This window comes from Acinonyx jubatus, chromosome B2, assembly GCF_027475565.1.
Source record: "Acinonyx jubatus isolate Ajub_Pintada_27869175 chromosome B2, VMU_Ajub_asm_v1.0, whole genome shotgun sequence".
Lineage (NCBI taxonomy): Eukaryota > Metazoa > Chordata > Mammalia > Carnivora > Felidae > Acinonyx > Acinonyx jubatus.
In genome coordinates, this window is record NC_069385.1 from 71,602,016 (window position 1) to 71,621,251 (window position 19,236).

A 19,236-nucleotide genomic window follows, 5' to 3' on the forward strand; every position below is an offset into this window, starting at 1 on the left:
TAAATAAATGTTAAAAAAAAAAAATACTATCTCCAACTAAAGACAAAAAAAAAACTTAAAAATAAATAAATAAATAAACCCAGGAACCTTTGCTCGTGGTGCTGCCACTGCTGCCAGCAACCCCCAGCCTCCCCTGATGTCAGGATCAAGGGAGCCTTCCTGCCATAGGTAGCCTCTTAGATCTCACACTGTATCGTGATCGTCTCCCCCGGTCTCCCCTCCAGACAAGGCTCTCGACCCATACCCGGGGTGACAGCAGCAGGCCCTTGGTAGTAATTAGGGCAGGAGATAGGTTCGGATGCCCCGTTGTACCCGCTCTCGAGACTCAGTCAAGATGCATTTGCTCTGGTCTCCCTCGGCTTAGCTGCACATGGAACGTGATTTTTTTTTTTTTTTTTTTTTTTTTTGTCACTCTGGCCTTCTCATCATAATACAAGCTCTGATAACATCTCATTTCTTAAGAATTTCTTCAGAGGCCATCTATGATGCCTCTTGTATTTAATCCTGATTAGAAGCGTCCTGTCTGTTCTTGCCGTTTGCACCGAAAATGCTGAGGAAACTTCTCAGCAGGAGGAATCTTAAAGTGCCCTGGCCTCCTGGCTGTTATACGCTCTGAGGGAGGTGTGAGGGAAGCAGTGTTCTTAATCACGTCTTATTTTTTGGTGCAGTTTCACTGAGACTGCCACGTCTTAAACTAGAAGGCTCCTTTTCCCTACCCACCTACTCGCGCCCAATTTTTGATGTTTTCAAAGAGAAGTCCTCTGGTAACTGCTAAGGCTTTGCAGTTAGTTTTAAAAATAAATACCAGTCCGTGATCCCTTAGCGTAAATTGCTGCTTCTAGCCATGTCTTTTTAGAGTGGGAAAGGCAAGTGAAAGATAGGATTCTTGTTGCTACTCTCCAAAGCTATCTTCCAGGATCTAAAGGAATCAGAAACTTTGTAGTTTCTGTAGAAGTTCTGCTTCCCTTCTGAAAGCTGTCAGGGGAACATTGTGTAGTTTTGATCTCTGGTATAAACACACTGTGTGCTCTGATACACGTTGAACATGAGAGCCTAGCCAGGCAACACGGCAACTGAAAGTCTAACATAAAAAATTTCTTGAAAATTCTGCATGTGGGTAGAAACTATGCCTGGAAACATTACATACAGTTGGGATGGTGCAGGAGGTAGGGGGCGTTCTAGACCTTAATGGATGGGTAGGGTGAATGGGGTAGGCCGGTGTGGACAGAAAACGTGGGGAAGAACGGGTGCTTTGGAAGAGTTTGTCTAGAGCTTGTGTGAAAGACAGCGGTAGCAAATATGGCTGCAATCACTCTGACTTAAAATGACAAACGAACCAGCCACCCTTGGCCCCTTGATCTCCTTCTGGCTACCCATTTCTCTATTCCTTTTTCCTGCAAAATTCCTAGGAGGTGATCGCACTCGCTCATTTCCTATGCTTTCCTTATGTTCTCTCTTGAACGCACTGCCGACAGGCTCTCCTCTCTACTGAGAGGTGGTGCTCTTATCACCACCACCAGTGCCCTCTGCAGGGTCTGGTCCACTCTCCTAACTGACCTGTCTGTACCATCATCATTTAACAGTTTCTCACTCCTGTTCTTGTTTTTCTTTTCTCTTTTTAATGGGAAATTTCAAACATACACAAAAGTAAGGAAAATGGTACGGTGAACTCCCACCTACCCATATTTAGCAATGATCACTTTGTTGTAGTTCCTGTTTGTACCCGCACTCGAGACTCAGTCAAGATGCATTTGCTCTTGTCTCCCCCCCATCCTCCTTCTCACACACACACACACAATTATTTTATTTTATTTTTTTTAATTTTTTTTTCGTTTATTTATTTTTGGGACAGAGAGAGACAGAGCATGAACAGGGGAGGGGCAGAGAGAGAGGGAGACACAGAATCGGAAACAGGCTCCAGGCTCTGAGCCATCAGCCCAGAGCCCGACGCGGGGCTCGAACTCACGGACCGCGAGATCGTGACCTGGGTGAAGTCGGACGCTTAACCGACTGCACCACCCAGGCGCCCCCACACAATTATTTTAAAGCAAATCACAAACTGCTCTCTCTTTGTTGAATCATTGTTGCACTTGGCTTCCAAGCCACTGTAGTATCTTGGTTTTCTTTTGTCTTACCTACTGGTCTCCCTTGCTGAGCCCTCTTCACCTTCTCAGCCTCTAAATGTTGTAGTGAGCCAGGTTCAGTGCCCTGGCCTCTGTGTAGACTCTCTGGAAGAGATCTCTCTTAATCCCTGAACACTAATACCATCTATACACAAATAATTTCCAAATTTATTTTTAGCCTGGATCCCACTCATGAGTTCTAGACTCAAATATCCAACTGACAAGCTGACATCTTCACTTGGATGTTTAACAGTCACCTCAAACTTGAATACACCCCAAACTGAACTTTCCTCCTCCCACAGACTTGCTTCCCTCCCCACCGTCTTCTTGTAGAGTTTAGTTAATGGCAATTGCACTTTTCCAGTTGCTTCAGAATCATCCTTGACTCCTTTCTTCTCTGACACTCCACGTCCAATCCATCAGCAAGTGCTGTCAGCACCACCTTCAGACTGTAACCAGAACTTGACAACTCCTCAACCTCTCCGTCTCTCGTCCCATCTCTTGCCTACATTGTGGTGATAGCCTCCTAACTGGTATCCCAGTTTTCATTCTCCTTCATCCCCTCACCCATCTATTCTCCACACAGCTGTCTGTAATATTTTTTAGAACATGTCCCTCAACTACTCAGAACCTTCCAGTGCTTGCCACCTCATTCAGAATTAAATTCTAAAAGCATGTCATAGTCCACAAGGCCTACATAACATGGCACCCAGCCACCTCTTCTGAGCTCACCTCTTGCCGCCTTGTTCATTCTTGTCCCACTGGTTCCTTTGTAGTTTTGTCATCTTGCCCAGCATGTTCCCACTTTAAGGACTTTGAACTTTCTCTTCCCTCTACCCAGACGCTCTTTCCTTAGCCGTTCATAAGACTCACTGTTATTTCATTCAAGTCTCGAGACAAAGGCCACCTCATCAAAAAGGCCTGGCCAACCATCCCATCTAAACTACTACTCCCATCACCACCTACCCCTTACCCTCATTTATTCTTCTACAAGTGTTGATCTAACATGTTTGCACATTTAGCTGTTGTCACACTCTCCTATTTAGAATGGGAGTTAAAATGTGATTTCATTCACTGTTGTATTTCCAGGGCCTAGGCCAGTCTGGCACAAAGTATAGAAGTTCATTAAGTATTTCTAAATCTATAAGTGAATTAGGGCTTCATAGATAGGCCGGGGACAGATTACGAAGGGATCTGAATGTTTGGCTAAGAAGTTAGGCTCGACTTGGGCCACAATAAAGAGCTATTGAAACCTTCTAAATATGGGAGTTCTTTGTGAGAAGGAACTGGTAGTAATTTGTCTAAGGTGGCGGAAGAAAGAGAAACAAGGTGACAGGCCAGCCGAGAGGCTACTGTACTAATCCCGGTGAGAGGTCAAGAACCTAGAAAAGGGTGGCATGTACAGAAATGGAGGAGAGGGATGTGGCAGGCCTTCAGGAGCCATCAAGATTCAATAATCAGTTGAGAAGCCAAGGTTACCTTCAAGGGATCGAACCAAGGTGGGGGGATGGTGGTACCCTGCCCAGAAACAGGGAAGTGAGAAGGAAGAGCTGATTTGGGACTGAGACGGGGAAGGGGCTTCTGAGCGTGGTAAGCAGGAGGTGCTGTCAGGAGATTCAGATGCAACTGGCCAAAGACAAGGCAGAAATTTAGAATGGAGCTCAGACAGATTTTTAATCTGTTCACACAGCAGTGATGGTAAAAGCAGTGTGAGTAGAAGACAGGAAGTAAAAAGAGGGGTCAGCATCCCTCATGTTAGTGGGTGGAAGAAAAAAATAGTAAAGTAAGGCATCAAGATGTAATAAGGTCAAATAAAGATCAAGAAAGTAAGGAAAAGAAAATCATGTCAAGAAGCCACAGCCTGCAGGAGCCAAGAGAAAGGTTTCTTGATGGAGGAGGTAAAAAAATAGTTGCGATTGCTCCAGGAAAGTCATGGAGAGCGAAGGACTGAGAAAAAGGGTCTTGAATTTGGCTTCTAGATAACCTCCAGAAACATGATGGGGATGGCTGGAGTCAAGGGAAGGGAAAAACCAGAGAAAATATGAGGAAAAGGAGGTGGCTGGACTTGGGGCTTAATCTGTCAACACAGGAAGGAATATTCCCAAGGGTAACGGTTACTCCATGTGTTTCCTTTGCGATGACCTGTCCGGACAGCTTCCCATCCTGTTTCAAGACCCCTTTGTGTGTGGCCAGGGGTAGTAGCTCTGCTGTAGAGGTGTTCAACCTCTTACCCCTTGGGGTGGCGGGGTGGGACCTGAACTGTTGCCTCCAGCTGAGAAAGTCTCTGGGCTCCTGAGAGGGAGCACCATGGGGTTCCTTCAGGTGAAAACCCAATGACCAACCTGAAGTACACATGATGCTGGGGCGCTACCGTGGAGACCGGGTGAGGTGGGTGGCAGAGCATGACACTGCCCAGCTGGGACGAAGAGCGTGGAGCAGCTGAGCACATGACCTGGGGTGTGGCTGATCAGGAGGGGCTCCTGGGAACTGGGGAGGGCATTAGCGGGTGGCGCTGTCTCTGCCTTCCTGTGTGTCACATATTCCTGTCCACCGTGACTGACAAACTATTATAGTGGTATTCATTTCAGGACGAGAATACTGCTTTAACAATGCATGTGCCTTCTGCACATTACGGCCTCGCCATTATTTAGAAATAATTTATGTAGGAATAATTTTCTTGGATTGGAAGTCCGTTTGCTTTATCACAAATATTGTCAGCAAGAAATCACAATGAATTCGTATGTAGAAGTGAAAAACAGAACATGTAATTGGATTCTTTAAATACCATTTCAGTGGTTCACATTTTTGAAAGATTGCCAAAAAATGGTTTTAATTTTTTTATTCCCAACATGTGCAAGGTTTCTCACTGATAGTGACTACCAAGAAGTTGAAGAGATTATCATTAAAAAGTTTTGATCAGGATCTTAGGACAGCATTTGAAACACTAACCCTGATATTAGAAAGGCATGTTCATGGAAGCAACCTCAAATTTCTCATTTAACATTTTGAAATGATTTTATTATTATTTTTAAATGTTTATTTTTAAGAGAGAGAGAGAGCAGGGGAGGGGCAGAGAGAGAGGGAAACACAGAATCTGAAGTAGGCTCCAGGCTCCGGGCTCCCAGCTGTCAGCCCAGAGACCGATGCCGGGCTTGAACTGATGAACTGTGAGATCATGACCTGAGCCGAAGTCAGACACTTAACGGGCTGAGCCACCCAAGCGCCCCATGAAAGGATTTTATTTTGAAGTTTCATATAAAGCTGTATTTTTCTCAGGACTTTGTATTTTACTTACCACAATTTTTTAATATAAAGAAAATCTAATGGACCTTTAACTGCCAAGACCCACATAGACACCTTTAATGCTTTAGCTTACCCTCAGGTGCCCTTCAAAGACTGTCATTTTCTATATTTTTCATGATGTGAAAAGAGCTGAGAAGAATGTTCCATTGGCCTAGGGCTAGAGATTGGCAAAGAAAAAACAGAACAAGGTTGAGAAGATGAGGGATTTAACCCTAGACTGGGTAAGAAATCAAGAAAGTTGGAAGGGGATGATGGCCTGGGTGAATGGGAGAGAGTGAGGAGACCAGATTGAAAGATCAGAGTGTAGAGCCAAGTTACACAGAAAAATGGCGGGGCACTGCTTTCCATCTCTCATACACTTGTATTTTCTTTGCTGCCTCACTCCAGTGTCAGAACTTTTTTGTTATACAATGACAGGAAAACAAACTCACCTACTCGAGATGACTAAATAGTCCAGAAGGCAGGAATGACTTCAGGAGTGGCTTATCCAGGAGCTTTACAACTCTTAGCTTCAGGTATCATTGGGCTTTATATGGTAGCTCCTGGTCCCTCAAAAATCCCATCTCAATTCACATCCATCATAAAGAATAATTGTCTATCTACTAACAGTCCCAGCAAAAGTTTCATTACATTTCACTGTATCTGATTGGTCATTTACCCCTTAGTGAACCAATCACTGTGGCCAGGAAATAATGATGCCCTTTCTAAATGGCCAGGCTTAAGACTGGTGTCCACTTCTAAGGAGTGGAACCAAGTCTCTCAATATCTCCTTCCTTTACTTACTTTTATCATTTATTTTTGGCATCTACCTGAGGTTAATTCATATTCATTAGTGATAGAAAAAATATTAACCAACTGATAGGCACTGGTGCTGACCAATCAGAACAGCTCTGGAGCAGCATACTGAACGTTCCCTGCCGAGGGAACCCTCTCTGTTGCTAGGTGTAGGGAGGTCTGGATACCAAGGGAGAGGCAGGATAGCTGGGAGGAGGAATTTGCAGGGGGTGGTGAGGGAAGTGACTATTTCTCGACCAATATTGAGCTAGTGTCTTTCATTATTTACAAGCAGTGTTGCTGTAAAAAGAAGAGTGGGGCTGCTAGTATTCCAGCTATTTTTATGTGTGTTTCATCCTTTCCACCATCATAGATAGACCACCCTCCTAAAAGCTGGGAAGAGGGCCTGTCTGTTTCTGAGTCTACTATAGCACCCAACAAGGTACATTTGTCCATTCAGTTACTTACTCAACAAGCATTTCTTGAACCCAACAAATAAACAGTAGGTCCTGAATAATTTCGCCGACTGTAATGGCCTCCTTTAAAAGAGTGTTACAGTTGGAGAAAGATCCAGTTTCCTTTAGGAGAAGGGGTAAGCAGAAAGTTTGAGGAAACTGAAATGACTCTAAGGGAATTTATGATAATAGACACAATCGAGTTGCCCAGGAACAGTGACAAATATTTATCTAGAGCTTGTCCTGGTGACCAATATATTACCCCAGATTCCTTGATGGGATCCAGTGGAAAGGGCTGCTTGTAGGGTGCAGGGCTAGAGGGAGCCCAGGTAGGCATGTGGAAGGGACGGTACTGCCCTGGGGTGAGAAGCAAGAGAAGTGTGACAACAAGCAGGAGGCCAGATAGATGGAGGAAATCTGAGGAGGAGAGAGTTACTTCCTGGACCCTGATCACATCCTGAGATCTTCCTGGAGAGAAGAAGCATGAAACTGAGTTTTGAGTTGCAAGTCCCCTTCTAGGGCATCTGGTCCCATTTTAGAGGTAAGTAAAGTGAGACCCAGAAATATTAGGTGACTTTAGCACAGCTGGTCCCTGTTTTTCTGATTCTGTGCTCATTTGGTGTTACTCCCTATGGAGATAAAGATGGGAGGAAAGACAATTGCCTCCAATTAGGCAGACAGTCTGACCTTTGCCAAGGCCCATATGTACCACAGAAGTGACCGCCCTTTGCCCTCTTTTCATCCTGGGGCTTGTGCACCATGAGGCGCCCGGATACCCGTGGGGAGCACAGGTGCACACACACCTTTCCAGGACTTAGAAGTTTATTCAAGGTGAAGCAAAGACCACACGCACCGCTGATGGGTGTTCAGAGTTGCGTAACCTACAAGCACATGTCTACTTAGAAAAGTTTGATTTTGATTGCCATAGAAGGCAAAACATCTTAAAATGAAGTTGAGCTATCTTTGGGTAGGATGCAAAACCGCCCATGGGTATATCACATCAGAAACGATGTGTGATTTCTTCCAGTCCCTCAACTCAAAAAAGATGAACAGATTTAACTGATGCATTCTAAAAATAAATAAATAAATAAAATATGCTTTGAGTTTGAAACCAAGTATAGAAGTTTCAGGGTCTTTTTTTTTTTTTTTTTTTTTTTTTTTTTTTTTGCAGGGGGGCAGTCGGGGAGTGACAGGGTAAAGGACAGTGGGAATTTTTTTTTTTCCAGCGTAGAGACCAAGTTATTACTGAACCGTTTTAGCTCTGAGCATTTTCTACTGGGTATAACAAGATTGCTAAAGGTCACAGAAACAAAGTTGTCTTGGAGAAAATTATGAATGGTGGTTATACATTTAGACCATCACACATATGCCTGAGGAGATTTCTTCTGAGCCGAAAACGAACATTCCATTTTTAAACCTGTGGTTTCAGTAACAAAACAAGTCAAACCCAGAGATGACCCGACTCACAGGACTCCAATTGGGAGACCTAACATCTGCCTTTGGGGTAACCGTGAGTGGACGCAAGCCTCGGGGGTTGGTCTCAGTCTCCCCCTGCCTGCCTCTGGGCACTAGGTCTTAGCGGACAGAGGCAGCCCTGTAGTCCACACCACACTGTCCTCCACTCTGGCAGCTAGCAGTTCATTAGCTTCACTTCTTCGGTCTTTAAAAAAATGTTTTAAACATTTATTTACTTTTGAGAGAGAGAGAGAGTGTGCGCACACAAGCAGCGGAGGGGCAGAGGAAAAGGGAGACACAGAATCAGAAGTAGGCTCCAGGATCCGAGCTGTCAGCACAGAGCCCGTCGCAGGACTCAAACTCACAAACCTTGAGATCATGACCTGAGCCGAAGTTGGAAGCCTAACCGACTGAGCCACCCAGGGGCTCCAAATTTTACTTCTTCTATAACAAGATTTTCTGGATAGAAGCTGAATGTCCTTCACAGGTCATCTACTATAAAAATAGGCAACTTACTAAATTAATTTTGTTGTGTAAGGACCCCTTACCCCCACTCTTTGGACTGAAAGTTTATTCTTTTAGCTCTCTTTTGTCTTTTTCAGAAAAGAGATTTAATGTGTTACTGTGGTGCAGAAAATCAATGCTTTGAAATCAATGGTAATTTTTCAGGCTGTTTAAAATTATTCACATGGCTGGCTAAGCCTGCTGCTAATAGAAAAACACAGTTTTGTTGCAGAGGAAAACTTGAAGTTGGAAACCTCACCGCTGTGTGTATCTGCACGTCTTTTCTTCTTAGAACCTGAATATTTATCCCACAACCCAGGCAGCAATCCTCGTATGTGCTGGAGGCTCTCACGCGTGTACCTCTGAGCTAGCTGTCATCTTGGCCTTCACAAGCTCCCCAGTGGGAATGTGTTTGAGGCCAAGGCTGGGGGTGGGGCGGACAGCAAGCACGTATTGCACGGATGAGTGATAAATGATCCCGTGCGGAAGAAGGGCGAGATATGAAGCGTACACACGGCTGTGGAGGTTTGAAAGAGGCTTGGTTGGCTTCAGGGAATTGCTGCCTGGAGGAAGGGCCGTATTCTTGAACAAACACCATGGAGAACTTTACAATGAACGAGCCTCTTCCAGCCCGTGACTAGCCCTGCTGGCGGCTCTGGGAAGTAGTCACCACTGTTCCCGCTCTACAGGGGAGTGGACTGGGGCTCGCAATCATGTGGCCAGGACGAGGCGGAGCTGGGGCTTGACCCCTTGCTTGCTTTCTCCACGTGGCCTCTTGGTGGCGTTTGACATGGGTCTTCAGGGTGGGGTGTGCTCTAGTCGGTTCAGATTTTGCTGGTGGCCAGAAACACATTGCAGGGGGACTCATGACTGCATGTACAGAGGCATGAGCCCAGAAACACAATTCTACAGGTTTGGGGCCAGGCGCGATGCAGTGGGCGGACCTTAAGAAAACAGAAGACCCAGTTCTTCTCCTGGAACTCACCCCAAGGTTGAGAAGATACAAGGTACCTAGAGAGAAAACCCTGGAAAATGATTTGCAGCAACTTGTATGCAGAAAGGATATTGATTCGCATCTGCCACCAACTCGAATGTTCCTGGCAGGGAGCAGTGCCTTAGCCTGAGAGGCCTGAGATCTTCGGATGCTACAGCAAACCCCTGTCCCAAATACCAATACCCAACAGACAGCTGGGCCCTATCCTATTTGTTGTTACTGCAGAGGCTCAGGCCTCGACCGTGGTCAGACAGGGGCATACTCTGAGGACCCTCCTTCTCCACCCCTGACCTGGGCCTCTCATCACACCCACCAGTAGGGGGTCATTCCTAGGGCCCAAAATGTGCCCATGGGATTAGAAACACTGCCTCCTCTGGGCAAGGCGCACTGAGGTGGCAGAGCTTGCTAAGCGGAGAGTGGGCTTCACCAACCTCCTAGAACGCTGACTGTGCATCGTAAGCTGTCCTCTCTCAGCCCTTCCTGGAGCCAGCCAATGCCCTGCCAAGCAGCTCACTCCATTTAAGCTGCCCCAGGGGAAACGTTTTCCCCAAACCCAGTGCTTCCATCATCCCAATGAAGAGTTGGGATTGGACAGTGAATTCTTAAAATTTCCAGTTCTGGTGATTACTCTGGAGAGTGCATCTGGAATGTTGGGGAGGAAAAGGTGGTAACGGAAATAGATGAAAACAAGGAGCCAACCCCCCTGGAGCTTTGCTCCAGCTGTGAGGTAATGTATGCTTCAGCTACACCAAATCACAGCTCAATAAATCCGTTGGCAATAAATCACACCAGGGTGAGTGAACCCACACAAAATTCATTAGTAACATTGTCGCCATACACACCCTAGACAAACGCTGCTCAGATAAGTGATCAGAAGCAGACCTGCCCAAGAAAACATCAGTGACACACTCCAACTCAGACAATCTCTGGAGGGAATCAGGATTGCATTTGATGTGCATTCTGGAGAAAACCAGTTCCTTCCAGCCTTCCTCCTCGGAGACAAATTGTTTCTCTTTCATGCCACAGGTGTGTCTTGCTTTATTGACAGAAAGATTCCTGAGATGTTGTAAATAATCTTAGTTTGGAGAAAACCAATAATTTCTAATGTGTTCAAAGAGAACTCAATATTTTGCACACTACTACGGTGAAGAATCTTCTTTTTAGAGGGACTTTTCTGTCAACTTCTAAACCAGTATCTTAACTTGGAGGCTATAACTGAACTCTCAAAGGTCTTGCTTTGGGGGGAATTCTAGGCGAAAGTTGTGTCTATGTACATGTTTTTGTGGAATGGTCTAGAGCTTCTGCCTAATTAATGCCCAGAGGGTTCTACGATCCAGGAGCAGTTTCTTGGACATGTTTGGAGTTGTGGCATTTGAGCACACCTGTGCAGCACTGTCACTTCCATGTGCTTACTGCCATGAAATACGTTCTGACCAGGTGACTCCCTTATTCTTGGCACCTAGCAAGCTATCAGACATTTTTTTTTAAGCATTTGTGATAGGAGAGAAATCCTGGACACAAAGCTGACCTTGTCTCCTACATCCAAACGGAAAGACCAACCTACATTCATCCATCATATGGGGTTATACTACTCAGAGCCCCTCTCAGATGTGGAGATTATGCCTCAGAACCAGCCCATAAAATGTCCTGAGCTTCCTAGAAGGGCACAGTCCAGGGTTACGCTGTGCTGACGAGTCTATTTCAGGCTCTGGCTGTGGCGTCCACCTAGGCTCATCCTCTGAGAGGCCCCAGCTTCTTTTCACCGCCATTTTTGCCCTTCCACACAAAGAACAGTATATTCAGCAACACGAAAAGGTGTCCCTACAGTCAGCACATCTTTGCTTAGTTGTCACTAAGTGCCAGTAGGTGCTGGATTTGGCATCACACTGGATCCTAAAGGACAATGAACTGGGCAGCAAAAGTTGAGGCTGGACTGATGGCCACAATGGGATGTCAGGTGGAAAATATGGGAAGTACGCGATTTATTTCTAGGTGGTCATGTGACTTTGGATGAAAGCCACTTGCCTCCTTATTGGGACTTCAGTGTTATGGTTTTTTTGTCTTCCAGGCCAAGTGCTTGTTCATGAACTTTGCCCAGTAAGTCACCACCCACAAGGGGTGGGGGGTGGGGTGGATGAGGGAGGGAGCCAAAGGCTCTATGACCCTCCAAGATCGCTGGGCTCCATTCCTAGTCCTTCTGAATAAAGCTCTAAGTCTCCTTCATTTTCCTCAATTTTTAGGGGTGAGTTAGGGGTCCAGGACTGGCCTCCAGCACCCAACTGTGAAGGCTGGTTTAAGTCAGTGACCGGCGGTTGGACAGTGTCCTGTACCTCGAGTATTTTCATTGCTGTCCCTGCCCCTCCATTCCAATCTGACGGGCTGGCCGTGTCTGCAGTGACTTGGAAGTAAGGACTTAGTACTCTCCACCCCACCTTTCACATGGTGTAAATGCTGCCCAGGGGACGATAAGTAACGTTTCAAAGATCCGAAAACTCAGAGAGCAATCTCCATGAAGCTAACCAGGCTCCATTAGTGTCTTGTAGACAACCCCACGACATAAAGCATTTCTCGTGCCAATGCACATGGTAGAAAGTTTTCTTTTTGATGATTTCAGAGATTTAAAAAGATGTCAAAAAAATTCTGGCTGTAAACGTCCCCACAGTGATTTTGTCATTTTGCAGAGAAAAGAAAGCAAGCTTCACCACCACCCCTTTCAGAAAAGACCAAGCTGCGGGCCCAGCCCCTCCTTCCACTACTCCTTCCTACCACACCCCCATCTTATTCATATTCTGATCTTCGACACACTTGAAAAGATGTTATTTCAAATGTTCCCACCAAAGAGAAAATCTCCCCCATGTTTTTAGAGCCTGCCATCAAAGGACTTAATATGCATTTGGGTGGCTGCAGATGTGGGCGATGGAGGCTGGAAGCGTACAAAGTGTGGCCGGGCTGACGGCCCTCCGGCTTCATCGGCAGCCCTCTGCCTGCACCCGTGAAGCTACCCAGACCCAACAGGGGGCCCCATTGGTCCAAGGTGTCACAGCTCAGAGACGGGGAGATCCCAGCCCTCCAGAGTGGACTGTGCATTTACCTGGAGGCTGCAATAAGACTAGACACAAGGGTTCACCGAGGCCTTTCTAACTCAGTATTCACTACCAACCTTTGATCAAGGTTAAGACAGTTTTCCCTTGCACGCAGGGGTAGGAGTCTATTTGCAAACAAAAATCAAATAGCAAAAGTTGATGGAGAACTTGTAAAAACAATCTGAGAAAACCAATTCAGTCATTCGTTTGACAAATGTTTGTTGATGGTCTACTGGATCCCCATTCTAAGAAGTGAAGCAGATAAATGAACAGCCAATACTGTGCTGGGTGCTTAAATGCTACAGGAGATGGTATGAGGTGTTATGGGAGTGGGCTGACCTGCTGTGTCAGACCTGGGGACCTGGGGACTGGGGATCTTGGATATCTTTCTTCCAGTGGATGCCATGTCAAAACTGAGACTTGAAAGGTGTAACGTGAGGGGCCGGTCGGAAAAATCATGCTGGCTGGCACGTGGGCAATAAATGGGAGTGCCAAGAAAGGAGGGGAAACTGTGGGAAGGGTGGGTGCGCCCTGTCCTAGGGAAGTGATGGAGGGTGGAATAAGAAGCAGCAACCCTGGGGGGGTGCCTGGGTGGCTCAGTCAGTTGAGCGTCTGACTTCGGCTCAGGTCACGATCTCACAGTTTGTGAGTTCAAGCCCCGCGTCGGGCTCTGTGCTGACAGCTCAGAGCCTGGAGCCTGCTTCACATTCTGTGTCTCCCTCTCTCTCTGCCCCTTCCCTGCTCATGCTGTGTCTCTCTCTGTCTCAAAAATAAATAAACATTAAAAAAATAAATTAAAAAAAAAAGAAGCAGCAACCTTGGAAATGGATGAGATGCAGAGGGAGAGGAAGAGGAAGAAGCTCAGGTGGAAGCCCGTGTTTCTGGCTTGGGTGACTCGCTGGATGGTGGTGTATTCTGTGATGGGAATTCTGCCAGAGAAGGAGGAGAAAGAGAAGACAATGGTGTATTGGAGGAATGGTTTTTTAGAAGAGGCTGCAAGTATGGGGAAGGAACAGAACTGGATGAGTTCAGATTAGGCAGGTTCAAGGTGCTTCTAGAACAGTGAGGAGGGTTTCAGCAAGCAGCTGCACACCTGGGAGCGGAATGCGGGGGTACGGGGTCGGGGGGGGGGGGGGGGAGTCTGGGCCAGAGTGAGGTCTGGGAGAGCCTCAGGTAGTTGGAGACTTGAGTGAGGATGAAAGACTCGCCTCAGTATTTTAGCAGCATCCTTAGCAATCAAGAATTTGGTGCTAATTACAGATAACAGCCGGCCCCATTTGCATATTAACAACTAAATGTACTAATTACAAATTAGCTTTATCTATTCATTGAAATAAGCCCAGGAGGCCTTTTTACTTAGAAAGGCTTTGATGGCATTTAGTTAAATTACTGCCCGTGCACCTGGAAGTAATAACAGCTGCATTTCTTGCATGCCATTGTATAAATCAGACTGGCAAAATAGAGGCTATAGTGGATTTAAAACCCAAGAGGGGATTCAGTTTTGCACCCTCAGAAAGCCAAGGCATGCATGTGGCTAAGAGTAGTTTCTAGTACAATTAAAGGGAAAATAAAAAATTATTCTAGCTTTTTTTTTTTTCAAGTTTTGTACAGATTCTTCTTCCTGAGGAAGCAGGGTCCCCAGATGGTTCCCAAAAGGGCCTGTGAAGGCAAATGGGTTTTCCAGGCTGAGAGTGAAAAGAAGCCCCCCTGTGCCAGCTGGCAGCCTGGAAAGCAGCACCTCCCACCTGGAACTAAGAGAAAACAACAACAACAAGGGATCCTATAGAAGGTTTGCTTTCAAAGATCCAGCAAGGAGGTTTGGGGCTCAGTTGGAGAGTTTGGGAATGAGTCAGCAATTGTTTTATTAAAAAACAAAGCACACTGACAATTACTAACTCCAGGAAAGACAAAAAACGAACTGAAAAAAATGTTCTAGTATATCAGGTGGCTCAGCTGTGCTGAAAACATTAAAGCAGCCACTGACTTCGCTAACAGCAGTGATGTAAATATATTGAGAAAATGGAGAGGAGGCGGCGGTATATAAATGGGAGAGACGGCGTCGTCTTCCACGATGAGTCTAAAACTGAAAACAGCATTCCATGCGTGCTGCCTGCAGATGTGGAGGTAAATACCAGAAGACATTGTCTTTGAAGAATGAAATTCAGGAGGGAGACAGATGAGTCAGTGACAGCTGTTTTCTATTACATCTTTGACTTTTTCAGCCTATATACATGTGCTACTCTGATACAAAATAAAAATACATTTTCTTTTAAATTAAAAAAAATTTTTTTTTATTTTTGACAGAGAGAGAGAGACAGAGCATGAATGGGGGAGGGGCAGAGAGAGAGGGAGACACAGGATCTGAAGCAGGCTCCAGGCTCCGAGCTGTCAGCACAGAGCCTGACATGGGGCTCGAACTCACAGACCCAGAGATCATGACCTGAGCTGAAGTCGGACACTCAACCGACTGAGCCACCCAGGCACCCCTAAAAATACATTTTCAAGGGCCTCTGAAGACATGGGAGACGACTTTGTTTTACTTCAATTGCTAAGCAAAGGCAGGGACAACAATGTTGTCTCGGGTCTCAATTTACCAAAGCAGAAAGGGAGCGGCTGGGCTGTGACCTTCCGATACCTAACCAGTTGTTGCTGGGACAAAGGCAGTCTTGGCTGATGGAAAATGCAGTCCTACTGTGGCATTCATCTGTTTCAACGTCTTTAGGGCCTTCCAATCACCCACTTGAGAAAAATACCAATTCTGTAACACTGCCTTTAGGGCCTCTGTGATATGGCCCTTGCCAACCTCTTCATTTCCTAACATCCCCCCCACCCCCTTCACACTTATACCTCCAGCCACCCTAAACAGATTGTAGCACACACACACATACACACACACACACACACAAACACACACCATGCCAGACTTTCTTTCCACCAACCCATAGCCTGGCTAACCCCTAATTCCTGCTTTGTTACCTGACATCCTAGGCCAGACCTTTCCTTTTCCCCAAAGCCTTTACTGACCCCTCCTGTAGGCTTCCAGCAGGCCCTGTGTGTATCTTACATTATCTGTCATCCCTCCCTTCCTTTGTGAGCCCCCTCAGGACAGAAACTGTGTTCGGTAGTGTTACTCAAATGAATGACTCCTCCAGGAACTTTCTCACAGGGTGACAGCAAGTTCTTTGCTGCATCTTCCTTTCCCTCCTCCATCCAGTTCATTTGCCCACAAGGCCCCTGTGCTCACCAAGAGCTTGCTCAGCCTCTGCTTCTCTTTCTCCTGAGGGAAAGAGAAATCTAGGTTCAACTGAGGAAGGGAGAGTCAAACACGGTTCAAAAAGCATAGAAGGAAAGGCCTGGGTGCTGTCGGACATTTTCAAGACCAGACACCAATCTAGAACATAGAGGGAAGGTTTTGAAGGCCCAGTCAAGTGTCCCCCTGCTGGGTAGTCTCTCATTACAGAGTCTTCTTGTGCTTCCTGAATGCTTCCAGGAAGCGGGAAGCCTTATATCTCAACGATTGGCACTTCCTCACCAACGAGCTCGAAGTTTGCTCCCTAGGGGAAGAAGGCCAGTGATGAACTCTGTCCACCCCTCCCCTGACCTTAGCTGGATGCATCCCTGCTGCAGCTGGGAAAAGCTTGGTTCATTCTCCCTTCTGTCTGGCCAAAGGGGCCCAAGGAGGGACACGTGTGGAGTGCCACACTCCTCACAGTGAGAAAACCCATCCTGGCCTGGCATTCTGGCTTCCCAACAGGAATGGAAACTTCTGAAAGGAAGACCAGCCAAGAGAGAAGGGACACTAGTGAGCGACAGTTAGCAGGCACCAGGGAAAGTGGCCTAGAAGCATGACGGGCTGTATACGATGATGGTTATAAACAGAATAATGATGGCAAGCATTCTTTGAACTCTGACTTTGTGCCTGGCATGGTGCTAACGCCTTACACACATCATCTCATCAATCTTGTCAACACCTGCAAGGTAGGTGCCGTCACTACTGGCACGTAGCGATGAGGGCCCCAAGGCTCAGACAGAACTCACCTGTCCAGGTCACATTGAGATGGTAAGGTCAGGAGGGGTCCCACCCCACAGCTGGCCTCCAAGAGTCTGAACTTTTAACATGGATGTTATGCTGCTATGGACCAGGTTGGCAAAGGAGAGGAGAGGGAGAAAAGAGAAAAAAGGTGATGGAATTTTTGTTTCTTGAAGCTTCGGGGAGGCTCAGCACATTTTGAAGAATGACATTACAAGGGAGGTTTAGCTCTTGAGTGGAATGTGTCCTACCAATACCTCCTCCACCTCAATTCTTCTCCAACCCAAACCAGCAGCCCAGGTACTCCAGGGGTTCTGGGCCCCTTTTTCTTCCTCAGTTCCAAAGTTGAACGAACTGTAAACAAGCAAATGTTTTAAATAATGCTCCCTAAGGTGCTACCTTAATCTGCATCTTGTCTAGACTTTCTAATGCCCCTCCAGGAGCACCGGATCTTATCAGTGTCTACATTTTTTGACAAGCAATAAGCTCACACTTATCTGGGCTGCTGGCTCCGGGTGCCTTCCGCAGCTAGTTAGTAATTTCAGATGTTGTGGGAGGGAGTTCTCTGTGGAAGAATCACACTTTCAATCCAAAATTAAAGCTCAATTTGGTCTAATTGTCCTTGATTTTATCAGTCGCATAAAATGGCTGATTCCACATGCAAAAATAAATAAATAGTTGTGCTGCAGCTTCGAAATCCCTTCTTCTGGAGGACGGATCCCATCAAGTTCTCTGCTGTCTCTCATGCTATTTCCATCCACCAAACAGTGCTGATCTTTCTCCTCTTCTATTTTCTCTCCTTTCTCTGCGCTTCCCCCAGCCCTTACCAAAAAAAGAAAGGCATAGTGTTTCTCTGTGTGTGTCTATCTCCTCTGTCTGTCTTGTTTAATTTTAGAATGGAAGTTCCTTAAGAGCAAGAATAGTTCCTTCATGAGATGATGACACTCAGAAATCTGGAAATGCCTACTTAACTGGTAAATTGGTACATTGGAATAAAGAAAATAATAAAAGTAGCCATTTATTTATTCCTCTAGCAACAATTTCTTTGCAAAACCCAGTAATTTGAGACCATATTTTGGGCTTGAAAGGAAGAGGCAGAGAGACTGCCCCAGGCCTCTGTTGGGAGAGTGCCTTCCAAGAACATCTAAAGATTTGCCCTCAAGCAGTGAGGGTGCTGCTGGAAGGTGCCCAGCCCTTGTGGACAGCAGGGCTGAGTTCCAGCCTGCCTCTGCCTCTGGTTAGCTGTGTGACTTTGGACAAAGTCCTTCCCTTCTCTAGTCCTCATGTTCCTACTCAAGAAAGTGAAAGGCCATGTGATGGTCTGAGGTACATTCCAGTGGTGGCCTAAAATACCTCTGGGAGGGAGGAGGGAGGTCAGCAGTGACCCTGTAGAGAACCCAATGGACAAGATGGAGGCCCAACCGTTGCAGTGGTAGAGGGATGGAGGGGAGCTGAGGTATGTGAGAGAAATTTGGGAGGCCAACAGGCCTGGTGCCCAATGGGTGTGGGGTGAGCAGGGAAGAGTCTGGAGAGACACTCTCATTTCTGCCTCAGGGACCCAACAGGGTGTGGAGGACATAGATCAAGGTGGCAGGTGGGAGGAGAAGGGATCAGATTTGGAATCTACCATCTGTGCAGATTTTAAAACATGTCCACAAATTCTTTAACACTATTCCTATCTTGAATAGGGACTTGCCTTCGTGACTAGCTTCTAACAAATACAATGCAATAGAAGTCGTGCTACGTGACTTTTACCAGGTAACAAGTCAAATCATTTTCCACATAGCTCCTTCTTAGTCTCTTGCCCTTGGACCCCAGCTACCATGCTATGAGGAAGGCAAGGCCAAATGGGAAGACCTAAGGTAGGTGCCCCAGATGAGGTGCTGATAGCTGGACTGTGCAAGTAAGAAAGCCTTCAGAGATGGCTCCAGCCCGCGCTACCATTGATCACAGCCTCATGAGAGACCTGACGTGAGAAACCACCTAGTGGGGCTGTGTCAAGAGCCAGAACCATGAGAAGTAACACAGACTTCTGTCACTGCTGTGTTATGCCACTGTGTGAAGGGTGGCTTGTTATGTAGCAGTTGGTAAGCAGAATCCGCTCCAAATGGGGAAGGGATGCTGGATCATTCTGGGTCCTGGCAAAGCACAGGTGGTCCGTGCAGAAGAGTTAGAAGAAGAGAGTTTAAAGAAACTTACAGAGGTGTAGGCAAGGCTAAGGGGACCGATAAGGGATGATGAAGTACCCAGCCAAGAACAACAGGGGGGGGACAGTGTGACTGGGACCTGGTGGCCATGACAAATGTGAAAAAGAGACCTGAGAAAAATGAAGGCGTACTAGAATCTCAACAGGACAGGGGAGGAGGGTGAGGAGGAAAGGGTCATAAATGACCTCATTCTTTCTCCTCTGGTCATCCCGTCTCCTGCTGATGTCTCTCGTCGGCTGACTCAGTGGCAGGCTAGGGGGCAAGGGAGGCAGTAATTCAGTGTGTGGAGGCCAGGCTCCCAGACCATG